Source organism: Loxodonta africana, chromosome 23 (genome assembly GCF_030014295.1).
Source record: "Loxodonta africana isolate mLoxAfr1 chromosome 23, mLoxAfr1.hap2, whole genome shotgun sequence".
Classification (NCBI taxonomy): Eukaryota; Metazoa; Chordata; class Mammalia; order Proboscidea; family Elephantidae; genus Loxodonta; species Loxodonta africana.
Window position 1 is genome coordinate 30,552,205 of NC_087364.1, and position 11,957 is coordinate 30,564,161.

At 44.3% G+C, this 11,957-nt stretch overlaps 1 protein-coding gene across 5 annotated transcripts in view; it reads right to left on the reverse strand.

Moving 5' to 3' along the window:
- Positions 1–6,635, reverse strand: part of ZMYM2 (zinc finger MYM-type containing 2) — a 141,713-nt gene extending 135,078 nt beyond the window's left edge. For all 5 annotated transcript variants that reach the window (XM_023553104.2, XM_064275378.1, XM_064275379.1 and 2 more), the window contains exon 1: positions 6,578–6,635. The gene's annotated coding sequence lies outside the window, so the exon portion shown is untranslated. The remainder of the gene's footprint in view (positions 1–6,577) is intronic.
- Positions 6,636–11,957: the final 5,322 nt, after the last annotated feature.

Below are 11,957 nucleotides of genomic sequence, written 5' to 3' on the forward strand. Positions count from 1 at the left end.
TTGAGTCGGTTCCAAAACTGACACTGCCCGATCCTCCACCATCCTCACAATCACTGCTACGTTTGAACCCATTGTTGCAGCCACTGTGTCAACCCATATTGTTGAGTCTTCCTCTTTTTCACTGACCCTCTATTTTACCAAGCATGATGTCCTTCTCCAGGGACTGATCCTGATAACATGTCCAAAGTACATGAGACCAAGTCTCACCATTCTCACTTCTAAGGAGCATTCTGGAAGTACTTCTTCCAAGACAGATTTGTTTGTTCTTCTGGCAGTCTATGGTATATGTACATTCAATATTCTTCGCCAACAGCAAAATTCAAAGGCACCAATTCTTCCTCAGTCTTCCTCATTCATTGTTCAGCTTTCACATGCATATCAGTGACTGAAAACACCATGGCTTGTGTAAGGCGCACATTAGTCCCTGAAGTGATGTCTTTGCTTTTTTAACCCTTTCAAGAGGTCTTTTGCAGAATATTTGCCCAATGCACTACATCCTTTGACTTCTTTACTGCTGCTTTCACAGAAACTGACTGTGGATCCAAGTAAAATGAAATCCTTGAAACTTCAATATTTTCTCCGTTTATCACGAGGTTGCTTATTGGTCCAGCTGTGAACATTTTTGTTTTCTTTATGTTGAGGCGTAATTCATAGTGAAGGCTGTAGTCTTTGATTTTCATCAGTAAGTGCTTCAAGTCCTCTTCACTTTCAGCAAACAAGGTCTTGTCATCTGTATACCATGGGTTGTTAATGAGCAAATGAGTAATTTATAAGGATCAGCACAAAGCTGGTTCCTATGGGATAGAGGATAAAGATGGCCCAATGTCCAACTTTTCCAAATTGCTGTACCACTCCGTCATCTCTAACATCAACTCCTCCTCCTCCTCTCACTACTCTTCCTCCCATCTTTGGGTTCTGTAATTTGCTGCCTCACAGAACTCACAAACTGTATCAAGAAAATGGCTCACACAGTTGTAGAGGCTGGTAGCACCCAAATTCGTGAATCAAGTGTAGGCTTCTTTCAACCCACATGGCTGTAGGAGCTGACGAACCCAAATCAGCAGGTCACATGACAGATGGCTGCTCACAAGGCTGCAGAAGCTGGTGAATCAGGTCAGATGATAGGCTACTGGCCCACGGGGCTACATAAGCCAGAGAATCCCAGAATCAACAAGCCAAATGGCAGGCCACTGGCTCAAGTCCCAAGGACTGGAGATTAGACGATCATGAACTGGACCCAGGGCACACCCATGTATATTCCTTGGATGTAGGCCACACCTCAGAGAAGGGCATTAACTTGAATAAGGGTGGAACTTGAGTCACATCCTCCTGCAAGGCTGTGACTCAAGATACACCCCACACAAATCCTGCCTCATTAACATCTAGAGGTTAGAATTTACAACACATAAAATGAAGGACAACCATACAATACTGGGTATCATAGCCTAGCCAAGCTGACACATAGCCCCAACCATCACAGGTTCCATGTACCTTATCTGCATAGTCCCACTCAATCACTGTGTGTGAATCACAAAGACCATGCCTAAAAGGCCATATTAAGTAATTCACTGCACCACAGTGAGTCTTCCTCCATTCACAATGTTATGTCCTTCTTCATACAGTCCAGCTTCTCCGATTATATGCTTAGCATACGGATTGAACATACAGTGAAAGGACACAACCCTGACACACACCTTTCTGAATTTTAAACCATGCAGTATCCCCTTGTTCTGTTTGAACGACTGCCTCTTGGTCTGTGTACAGATTCCACATGAGCACAATTAAGTGCTCTGGAATTCCCATTCTTAACCAACATTATCCATAATTTGTTATGATCCACACAGTCGAATGCCTTTGCACAGCCAATAAACCACAGGTAAACATCTTTCCGGTATTCTCTGCTTTCAGCCAAGATCCATCTGACATCAGCAATGATAACCCTCATTCCATGTCTTCTTCTAAATCCAGACTGAATTATCTTTCTAGTCTCTGCTTAAATGTCACTCCCTCAAAGATCCTGCCCCGTCAAACACTCCACTGACTCATTCCCAGTCTAAATTAGGTCCTCTGTTTACACCCTCATATCATCATACACCTTTCCCTGGCTGTGCTTATCCAATCTGTAATTATGTTTGCTAATTTATTTTTAATCCGTATCTCCCAATAGACTATACGCTTCATGAGGACAGAGACTTGTGTTCTTATTGCTTATCACTATGTATCCTGAACTTACCATAGTTACTAGTCAAAAAATGTTTACCGAATATTTTCCTCTAAAAAAAAAAAAAAGGAAATATGAATAACCTTTCTGAGGTCCCCGTCTCCAAGTTCTAGTTCTACCCCTCCCTCCCTCTTCCAGTGTGCCCTAGAACAAGTCAGTTCATCCCTGGGCCTCAATTTCTCCATTACAAAACAGGAAATTAGAATAATTTTTTTAAAAGATGAAACAAGACAAAATATGTCTTTGGTCACAATTTTTTGTATTACGGTGAAATTTGTGAGAAGCAGAACTCAATGGGATTGCCTCATTTTTCTGGGTCACACAAACTTTTCTCCTTGTGTGACCCAGTCTCACCACTTTTCTATCACTCCTTTTGGAAGAAAATATTTGAGTTTTCCTCCTCTAACATTTTCTGGCTTTCACAAGTTTTACTGTACTTCTATAATCCATATGGGAAGCCCTGGGTGGCACAAATGGTTAAGCGCTCAGCTACTTAACTGAAAGGATGGCAGAGATGCCTTGGAAGAAAGGCCTGCCAGTCTACTTCCAAAGAAAACCCTAAGGAGTGCAGTTATACTCTGAAACATATGGGGTTGCCATGAGTTGGAATCCACTTGATGGCAACTGGTTTGGTTTCAAACTACACAGTACAATAGCCTGATCTTAGTCTTTAATAAAAAGTTATTATACCCTATCCTTTTACTCCCCTTAACCAAAGAAACTAAATAAACCCACTTTCTTCTCCAAAGATATTTTAAAAACTACAATACAAACCTCAACCACATGTTACTTTGAAAACAAATGTTCAAAACATTCTTTTTTTCTTACGACCATTTGCTATTCCAAATCTGTGACCTGGGAGTAATGACTGCTTCTGATACTAAATTTTCCCTGAAGTTTAAACATGATAGAGTAGAGAGATAGCTTTAAAAAGATATTACCTTCCCTAAGATCTATCTGTTTCGTAAGACTTGAAACTCAACTCTTCCGTTAAATGACAAATTTTGACACTACCCTTCCCCAGAGATATGTTCTTCAGGTGTGTTTTGCTGTTTTCTCTTAAAAACCGGGGAAAAACAGAACATGGAGAATACAAAAGAAGACCTGTGTTTTTTTATCCCTTAAAAGACAAATTTCAGAAAGTAGACAATCTTATCATTTGCAATTCACTGCAGTTTTTATTTTTAAATGATCTAATAAATTTCAAAGTACCTTTAAATGAACTTCAAGCAAAGAAGGCACTCAACAAGTCTTATTGTATTTATCCCTTTTATTTATGCCCCCTATTCAATTTCTTCATGCCTCAAGTTCTACTTTTTTCTCTGAATTTAATCAAACGTCTAATATGATAATAACAGTAACCACAATTTATATAAAAGACATGCTTGGTACCACATCACAACTACTTTGGAATATGTACTATACATCTTATATATATACATATACTATTATAACCCCATTTTGCAGATAAGTAAACCATTCCGTCAAAGTGAGTAACTTTCCTATGGCACACAGCTATTAAGTGGCAAACTCAGAGTTTTTACCTAAAATCCACATACTTTTTATCATGCCACATTGTTCTTCAATCAAATAGAATTGGGAAGTATGAACTGGTCTGATACACTGACCACTATTATCCAAACATAGATCAGATGAAGACTTCTGCAAACAAGTCTGTGTTGTTGTTGGGCGTCAACTCATAGTGACCCCATGTGACACATTAGAATGGCCCCATAGGGTTTTCTTGGCTGTAATCTTTACAGAAGCAAATTACCAAGTCTTTCTCCCGCAGAGGTGCTAGGTAGGTTTGAACAGCCAACCTTTCTGTTAGCAGGCAATCACTTAACTACTGTACCACCAGGGCTCCTTGCAAACAAGTATTTAAAAAAAAAAAAACTGCTGCCACTGAGTCAGTTCAGACTCGCAGAAACCCTACAGACAGAGCAGAACTGCCCCATAGGGCTTGCAAGGCTATAATCTTTACGGAAGCAGACTGGTACATCTTTCTTCTGAAGACTGGCTGGTGGGTTCAAACCACCGATCTCTGGCTTGGCAGCCAAGAACCTAACCACTGCGCAGCCAAGGCTCCTACAACAACATCAGTTGATTCTTTCAAGTAATGAAATGTTCAATTCTCAGCTAAATCATACAGCAAAACAAGAACCACATTTTAGTATTATTTAACAGAACCACTGCTTTCCATCGGTATACATGTATTGACGCTACAGAAAAGTGCTGACTGTATACTTCTCATGAGTCGGGATTACTCATTAGCAACTGACAACATTTCTCATCTCCAAATGTCTATTAAACATAACCAATTATCAAGTTTCCCCTACCAACATCACAACTAAGAACAAAGAAAAAACAAATTCTCATAAAGGTACACCTTTTGTGAAAATGTGATGATAAAATAACTATCACTTTTCTATTTGAAAGGTCTGGTCCTTATTATATTTGAATGGTTTAATGCCTGAAAGGAACTTTAAACTCACTGGAGAAAAGAGTTATACTCATTCAAGTTCTAGTGTATAGGAAACAATTACAGACTGAAATTGTACACTAACACACTGAAAAAGAGAATATAATATTTTTAATTTCTACAGGCCCTGTTAAGTCTTAAAACACGGCAGCAAAAAATCTAATTGAACTGTGGTTCTCTTATTTTTAGAAAAGAGTACTCGATAAGCTTCAAGCATTTCATTTTTGTTTACACATTGTTCTCTAAGTAGTAAAATTACATAAGCTGAAAAGATTCTAATCCTGGTTTTTTTCACTATATGTGTAAAAAAAAAAAAAGTATATTAAGTTCTTTAAAGTAGTCTACCATGGCTACTTAGCCTCAGTTCTGTAATCAAATTGTTTAAGTACAAATCCTTGCTCTACCAAACACTATTAACCAGAAAACCCATTGCCACCATGTCAATTCCGACCCATAGTGACCCTACAGGACAGAGCAGAACTGTCCCATGGAGTTTCCAAGGAGCGGCTGGTGGATTCAAACTGCCAACTTTTTGGTTAACAGCCAAGCTCCAAACAGCTGAGTATATTCCCTCCTCTGCAGTTCAGGAAGAGAAACAGTATATACCTCACCAGTTTTCATGAGGATAAATTACTTAATACATGTTAAAAAATGAATGTAGGCATGTGTTGATCATTTTACAATGCAGGTAAAGTGATGGGCACATGGAGGTTCAGTATACTACTCTCACTCAGAAAATTAAGATTCAATAATAAACTTTTTAAAAAGTTTGAAATTGCACTGGCATACAATAACACTCAATAAATGATATTTTCATTACTCTGCTGGTTACTTGCAAAGATTAAAGGAGATAATACATGACAGTGTCCTGCACTGTGCCTAGAATAGTAAGAATTTAACGTAAGTTGTCATTTGACATCATCCTTCATAATCGGTATTCAGCATGTATTTGTCATTGGATTAGCTATCTTTTGATCATTTTGGACTTAATACTTAAGCATAAGTTACCACACTTATGACCAAGAAGACAGAGATCTGCAAGTTATAATGGTATCAACTCTCAATGGGCTCACAAAATACAATATGTCCAGAGTGCTGACTTCACTGATAGCTTGTTACTAGTTTCAGCTGAATGAAAGAAAATTTGACAGGTTTTTATCTTACTGTCTAGCTGATTACAGTACTGTCTTAATAAATTACAAGCATTAGATGGTAATTCTCAGTTAACACATTTAAGAACGACTCTTAAGTGAAGACAAATCCACATATTAGATGGACAACTGAGAGTATAAGAAGTAGGCTCCGTGCCCTTTTCCATAAACCTAAGACATGAATGAGATCTAACAACTCATGAACCCAAAGATTCAAAATTTGTTTCTCAAATCAGAAACAAAAATTAATGTTTCTATTTTTCTAATCCTTTCCATCACTGATTGTAAAAGGAGAATCAGACACAAACAAAAAATTAAGTCGTTTAATTTTTCTAATCCCTTAAATCAATTATCCATCGCAAAGGGAGAAAAAATGTTAAAAAGAAATAACTTCAACTCCCACTCTGGAACTCTAGAGGGCACCAGAAATATGCCCTCCTTCCCAGCACCCCTCCTCCTGGGTAAGGAGAGCAGCTGCAGGAACCCATCGTCTGGTTGCTGAGGTTGGTATTGCAGCAGGAGCAATGTCTGCAGCGATGCAAACAGCAGCGCCCACTGCAAGCTGCCTTACCAGCCATCACCCGGGCTTTGCCCCGGGGGCAGCTGCCATCCAAGGGAAAGCCCCTCCCCCTCAAAGCAACGGGGAGGGGCAAATCCCACTACTGAACTCTACAACGTGACGACGTCCACTAAAAATCAACAAATTCGAGGTAAAGGACTCACAATGGGAATGTTCTCCTCCTTACTTTCCACCAAAGATGCACCAAACAGGGTTGAGGAGATTTCTGGTCCTGGGTAAGAGGAAAGATGAAATATAGATCAAGAACAGCCAACCAGGTGGTAGCACGAAACCCTTTTCACCAGGAGGAGGCAGAGAAGGGAATAAGAGGTCAAGGATGTTCGGCCCTTTTATTATTACCCTCCACCCCACACCCCACGGTACCCTCCTATGTAAAGTGCAGCACACGACGTAAAATACATATTGGGGTTAAAAACCACGTTAAAGGCAAAATCTAGAAGGGGGTGCTGGAGGGCACCAAGCTTGCTCCTGGGGAAAGAAGGGGGGAAGGGCACGACGTAGCCCCGACGCCAGGAGGGGATTGTGTATTCCCCCCCCCTAAATTTGCCCACCCAGCATCTTCCACGACACTCTAGGAACCAATTCCGAGGTAAGGGGCGGGGGGAGGAATTCACGTCTCCACCGGGCCGATAATCCCCATATCTGCCCCAAGCAGTTGCCCTGGGCCTAAGGTTTGCCCCCCCTGCAGTCGGCGACCGGCAGCGCTGCCTCCTCGTCCGCCATTAGAGACCCAGCCAAACAATACGTGAGGACCGAGAGCGGCGCAGCACAGCGCCAGTGAGGAGCTGAGCAAAGCGGGGACCCGGCAGGGAGGAGGCGGCAGCCTTCGCCCCGAAAACTTGGGGACCGCTGGCTACGGAAGAGGCTGGGAGCGCAGCCCGGAGAGCGGGAGCGCGAACAGAGGCGCCCCTCCCCCGCCTACCCCCGCAGGAAAGAAAGGAAAAATACCTCAGCGACCTCCCCACGGCCGCAGCCCCGGGCCACCCCCGCCCCGAGCGACCCCCGCCTCACCCAGCCCTCCCGGCCTCGGCCTCGCCCTTGCCGCCCTTCGGGCCGCCCGGAGAGGCGCCGGTGACATGAGCGGCTCCCGGAGGAGCCCCCGAGGCCCCTGCGCGGCAGCGGCGACGGTGACCGCGCCGCTGGGCATTAATCCCGGGTGGGTGGGAGGCTCCGGAGACTGCCCTCACCCATCTCCGCCTCCCCAGCCGCCTCCGCCTCCGCCTCCTCCTTCGGAGGCTGCGCTGCTCCCAGCCACCCCCATTATCAGCGGACCTGGACTGGAAGACAGTGGGGCAAACCTCACCCGGTTCTGGCTGCGGCTCCGCGGAGCGAACCTCCCCTCCCCCGGCCCACCCCCCTTCGATAACAAGCACAACTCCGCTCGGTCCAGTCCCGGGTTTAGCGCTGGTGAGGAGGAGGAGGAGGAGGCGGTGGCGGCACAGCCGAGCCCGTGGAGGCCCCGCCTCCGCACCCTCATTGGCTGGCGGTGAAGACGGGCCGCGGCACTCCCGGCACGTCAATTGGCTCGATCTGCCTTCCTTCAGGACCCCCCTCGATGAGGTGGTCCAAAGGGCTGTCCATCAGACACAGGCCACACCCCTCAGCCTTTCCATTCCACTCCCCACCGCCCCGTCCCTTCCCGGGCTGTCCCCTCCCCTCTGTATCCCGCCCCCATTCCACTGGGGCCGTCTGGGTCAGGCGGTCCCAAGCCTCGATGCCCCCTCTGCACCAGCTGCGGGCTGGCTCTCGGGGGCACTAACGGGCTCCCAAAGCCAAGGACAGCCCGAGAGACCGAGGCTGGAGCTGTCCTCCGTCGCTCGGGCCTGGGCACGCAGGCCGCTATAGCGGCCCAGAACGACTCTGCCCGAGGAGAGACCCAGCCTCGATGCCCCGAACGCCCTACCAGTCCTTTCCTTGGAGCCCCTGCAGGCGAGGGGCACGGTGGGGAAAACCTGGCGTCAGGCCGAATGAGGAACACAGGCCGAGGGCGTGGTGGGGTCCTGGGTACTCCGAGAAGAGTGGGAACCCTTCCACCCTCGCCTCGCCCCGTGGGGCAGAGTCCTCCACTCTCGTCATGGCTGCAGCAGGAGGAGACGACGTCCTCCATTTTGTCGGGACGCTGTGGGAACTTGGGACTAGTTCAACGCCAAGCCCCGTGGGGCTAGGGAGCTCGTTCCCGAGAACTCCCACCTGGGCTCCACCTTTCGGCCGGGGTAGCCGCCCCTGCCTCGAGGGTCGGCCCCTGAGGGGCCGAGGAGGGCAGGCGCGCTGGTGGAAGGACCCAGACGCCGCTCCCGCCTCCATCAACCAAGATGGAGGAAACTGCGGGCTCCCCTGGAGCTAGGCTCCCTTGTTGGAGGGGCTCCACTTAACCCTGCGTGTCCTTTTGCCCTGCCGACTTCCTCCCTCGCAGCCTCTGTCAAGTGGCCTCCCCCAGCCTCCACCCATCCTCCCAACAGCCTTCCACGGTCTCCTGGTCCTCAAGGTTGGTGGAAGCGCCATCGCTTCGCCACACCTGGGCCATCAGCCCTGCGGGAGGCGCCCCTCGCCCAGCAGCCGGAGGCAAGACGCAGGCCGCCGTTCACCCTGCGTAGATTGAGCGCAGATCCCGTCGACGATGGGCTCTCTTTTTTGTTCATCGTCTACACCTGCATCTTGGGCGGACATAATGGTGCTGTACGTTGGGCAAGATTCCACGTAGCGATTAAAAACATGCCTCTGTCGTCTCACCCTAGCGGTTGTTAGTGGGATTGCAACTGATGGTGTTGGGGAAATAAATGGATAGATGGTAAGGCTTCCCAATTGTAGGACTGCCTGACGCCGCCGCCTGTTAATAAATGGAGATGTGATGTTACAATTTAAAGTGCATTTGTGATAACATGGAGTTTTTAATGAAGTTAATCATCCATGAAGGACTCTATAAAGACTGATGTGTAAAGTCTAATAATAAGTGCCATTTACAGAGCATAATCTAGAAATTCACATTCGTTAGCTCATTATGAATACAAATTAATGTGAGACTATAGACTATTAAGTAGTCCTTACACCTGGGACAAAATACCGTAAGTATACTGCTCTTTTTTTTTAATTGCCAAAATCCACAACTCATATTTGCGCACAGCTTTTATACAATAGTATCTTTTTTCTGCAGATAAATTTCTTGCAATTGTAAAATGTTTCATTTTTCAATAAAATAAAATATCCTTGTAAATCTTATATTACACAATACTGTTTTACCTTGACATAATTTACATCAACTTCACAACAGAAACATCCTCTCACTATTTAAATAAGTTCAAGGCAATACTGTAATAATTCAGTGAAAAAAAACTTGCACCATCCCTTTTCCGTTACCATGTACTATTGCATAGCTTCAGCTCACTGAGTTTGTAGTAGGAAGAATTGAGTAGAGATTTGTTATGGATTGAATTGTGTCCCGCAAAAAATATGTGTTGTAAATCTCACCTCTGTGCCGGTGTTTATAATCCCATTTGGGAATGGGTTGTCTTTGTTAATGAGACAGGATTAGTGTAGGGTGTGTCTTGAGCCAATCTCTCTCTTTTTTTTTTTTTTAATTGTGCTTTAAGTGAAAGTTTACAGTTCAAGTTAGTGTCTCACACAAAAATTTATACACATTGTTACGTGACCCTAGTTGTTTTCCCTATAATGTGACAGCACACTCCTCTTTTCCACCCTGGATTTCCTGTGTCCATTCAACAGGCTCTTGTCCCTTTCTGCCTTCTCACCTTGCCTCTGGACAGGAGCTGCCCGTTTAGTCTCCTTTATCTACTTGAACTAAGAAGCACACTCTTCACGAGTATCATTTTAAGAAGCACACTCTTCACGAGTATCATTTTATGTCTTATAGTCCGGTCTAATCTTGGTCTGAAGAGTTGACTTCGGGAATGACTTTAGTTTTCAGCTAACAAAGAGCCCAAGGGCCATGTCTTCCGGAGTCCTTTCAGTCTCAGTCAGACTGTTAAGTCTGGTCATTTTACGTGAATCTGAATTCTGCCCCACACTTTTCTCCTGCACTGTCAGGGACTCTCTGTTGTGTTCCCTGTCAGGGCAGTCATTGGTGGTAGCTGGGCATCATCTAGTTCTTCTGGTCTCAGGCTGATGGAGGTTCTGGTTTGTGTGGCCCTTTCTGTCTTTTGGGCTAATATTTTCTTGATGTCTTTGGTGTTCTTCACTGTTGTTTGCTCCAGGTGCTTTGGGACCAATTGATGCATCTTAGATGGCCGCTTGCTAGCTTTTAAGAGCCAATCTCTTTTGAGATATAAAAGAGATTAAACAAGCAATCAAAAGATGCAGAGATGGGGAAACAGATGCCAAGCCACCTTCATCATCCAGGAACAGATGTCAAGCCAGCTTGACAACCCTGGAACAAAGTTCAAAAGAGACAAAGGCCTTCCTCCAGAGCCGACAGAGAGAAAGCCTTCCCTGAGAGCTGGCACTCTGAATTCGGACTTCTAGCCTCATAAGCTATGATAAAATAAATTTCTGTTTGTTAAAACCACCCATGTGTGGTATTTCTGTTACAGTAGCACTAGATAACTGGCACAAGATTCTATAAAATAAACTCTGTCATAGACTTAAATGATAGATTGAGTGGCCACATGCTGTTCAATTTGAGAAAACTTTATACTGCTGGTGAAAATGGTTAATGTTACCAAGGCATCTGGTTCTCTGTTTTTGGTTGCTGGAGTCGATTACCGCTCGTGACAACCCTGTGTGTGGAGTAGAACTGCTCCATAGTGTTTTCAAGGCTGTGAACTTTTGGAAGCAGATCACCAGGCCTTTCTTCTGGGGTGCCTCTTAGGAGATTAGAACCACCAGCTTTTCAACTACTAGTCAAGTGTTTAACCATTTGCGCCACCTAGGGACTCCTCTCAAAAATCAGACATAAAAAATCCCATGGAGCACAATTCCACTCTGATACAGATGGGATCACCATGAGTAGAAATAGACTCATCAGTAACTGGTAGGTTGGTTATACTGCTACCAATACCCTGGCATTTTTGCTGTTTTTATAATTGATTAGCAACAGCGATAGCAATCACAGTAGTTTTTTTTTTTTTTAATTTCTTCGTTCAGGTCCATATGTCCATGAAAACATTCACAGATTTGCTGCAATGATATTAAGGATAAGTTTTAGTTGAGAGTTTAGAACTACAAAAAAAAAAATGTGTTTATGTCATAATTTAATTTGTTGCCACCACTGGTACAGTATACTCAATGCATGCTCAAAATTTAAATAAAAATGTTGCTTAATTTTACGTAAAGTACCTTTAAATATTAGAATGTTCATAGCATTATTCATAATTGCAAAAAGGTGAAAACAACCCACATGTCCATAAACTGATAAATGGATAAACTGTAGAATAGCTATATAATTAAATATTATTTAGCCATAAAAAGGAATGAAGTTCTGATACATGCTAGACATGGATGAACCTTGAAACCATTATACTAAGTAAAAGACGCTAGTCACAAAAGATCACACATGATACCATTTATATG